Genomic DNA, 2,587 nt, shown 5'->3' on the forward strand with positions numbered 1-2,587 from the left:
ATGATTTTTTTCCAGTGTGAAGTTGAATGAGAAAAAAAATAACAAATGGCAAATTTTTCATAAAGCTGATTCATGTAATATAACAATGGTTCTTTATTCAGAGTCTATCTTTTCAATGTTAAAATAACCTTTCTCTTATGAAATGATGGGTAATCGGTTTTGTTTTGAAATATGCTCCTTAGCAAAATTAAAAATTGAAATCCTTTCTATGGCAGTCGCTCTTCCCTCCTTTTTGGTTTAAAGATCTGTGAAATCCAGTATTCCCAGAAACCACTGGATCTGTGGGAAAGGTTAGTGTATACAGTGGAGGCCTGTTGCAGCCATTGGCAAGATTCTGTAGTTCTGGGCCAGACGGGTCACATGAGGCATGGTCGGGAGTGATCCAAGAATGGCATCACTGGGGAATATTCCAAGGGACCCGGTGAATAACTGGACACAAGGGAAGTCTAGGGAGATTCTGGAGGTCTCACCTTCTCAAGTATCTTCATCTTTGGGCTCTTTCCCGTTATTTCCATTGCCACAGCCATCCACCATAGGCCTGTACACAATCCACTGCAGCGAGGCTCAACTTACTTGCTCATACCTCTTTGCTTATTTCATCTCTACTGCGGATTTTAATTCAGATACTACTGCTTATTGAACTCTGTCTCCCTGGTTGCTTGTTCGTTTGTGCAATCTCACAGCACTGTGTACCTTTAGAACACTTACGCCAGTTTGTAGCGATCCATTTGTTTTTGTGATTATTTGTGTCCGCCACTCAATAAGGGCCATGACTGTGTTTGTGTTTATTCACTATTGTACTTCCAGTGCCTAATACTTTTCTTGCCTGATGTATACTAAGGTGCAAATAAACATTTGTTAAATAAATGACTGAATGTATATATCAGATCTGACACTTTTAGATTTTTGTAGTCATTTAGAAATCTATAGGTAAGAATTCACTGACATGCAAATGAAGGAGATATAGGCCCACTGTAAAAATTATCTTCAACATCTCCAAATGGTAGTTTCTGCCAAGTATACTTAATACTTTACACTAATTACTTCAGACATAAAGCAGGTGACAATGATTTGCTTGTCTTTGGATTACTTTTCCCTACCTTTCCACTTCAAGAATTTGGACTTGTCCAGGGAGTATGAAATGTGACCTTTTATAACTGCACCTAATACAAATAACTAAGAAATATCAATAGCCTGTGGTAGCCTCCAACACAGGCTTTACTTTGATTTGCTTTTTTACAAACGGATATAATTTACATACCATAATGTCCACCCCTTTAAAGTATACAATTCAGTGGTTTTTAGTATTTCACATGTTTGTGCAACCATCATCACTAATTTGAGAATATTTTCATACTTTAATCCATTTCCGAAGTCTCTTTTCTTACAGGTACAAGAGAACAATGAGATACATGCAATTGAGAACTCCAAGAAAGATCCGAAGATCTAGAACAAAACTGGAGTCAGCAAGTGTAGTGGTGTTACTGTAGTCATAAAAAGAGAACTGCACTGCAAGTAGTAAGAATATGACAGTTACCACTATGGCTCAGGCTACAGCAGACACATTTGAATTCTGTCCTGTTTAAGAGCTGCTCTCTAAAAGTTATAAGAAGAAAAGAGTCCGAGGAGAGTAACAGAGAATTAAAGTGCAGAAAATACTCACAATGAAGCTTTAAAGAGCTTGCAGTAATGTAGCCTAGGACAGTTATTTAAGGACAACCTTAAAGTATCTGAAAGGATTGTTATACAGAAAATGGTGACCTCTTCTTTTTCCTTTCACTAAGGAAAAGATAAAGAAAACAGATTCATTCTTCAGTATGAAAGATTAGGTTAGAATAAAAAGCTATGAGACAGAGACTTGTTAAACAACAGAATGGTGGTGGCAGCAAAAAGTCATCTGATACTTTTTCAAATCTTAAACATTGCAAAGAATAGTATAAAGAATTCCTTCACTCAAAAGTCCCCATTATTAACACTTTACCACATTTGCTTTATCTTCTATGTACATAAATATGTATATCTTGTCAGAATCATTTGAGTGTCATAGACATGATTCCCCCTTATCCCTAAATACTGAGTACTTCCTAAAACAAAGTAATATTACAACAGTAATATTACAAAAATCACTAAATTAACACTCACACAATATTATTATTAAATCTACAGACCTTCAGACCTTATTTAAATTTTCCCTACTATCTCAATAATGTCCCTTAAAGAAAAAAAAAATTCTGTTCCAGGATCCATGTTCATGTTGCCATGTTTAGTTTCATGTTCCATAAATTCCTTTAATTGGAATGGTTCTTCAGTCTTTGTCTTTTATGATTTTCATATAGTCTCAAGAATACAGGTCACTTTTTTTGCAGCCTGTCCCTCAATATGAGTCTCTGTTGCTTAAAAAGAAAAGATCCGCATTTGTTTCGGGAGTTTTAGGGGTAGTCTCCAGTGAAGACCGTAGATAGAATGAGCCTTTCTTTTCAAGGTTTCTCCCAGCCACTTCATACTAATTATTCCTACAATATTAGAATTATAGATATGGTGGAATGGACGATAAAACATTTTTGGATTCAGAGCTAACCTGATTGTA

The sequence above is a fragment of the Pteropus alecto genome, unplaced genomic scaffold, assembly GCF_000325575.1.
Source record: "Pteropus alecto unplaced genomic scaffold, ASM32557v1 scaffold51, whole genome shotgun sequence".
NCBI classification, from domain to species: domain Eukaryota; kingdom Metazoa; phylum Chordata; class Mammalia; order Chiroptera; family Pteropodidae; genus Pteropus; species Pteropus alecto.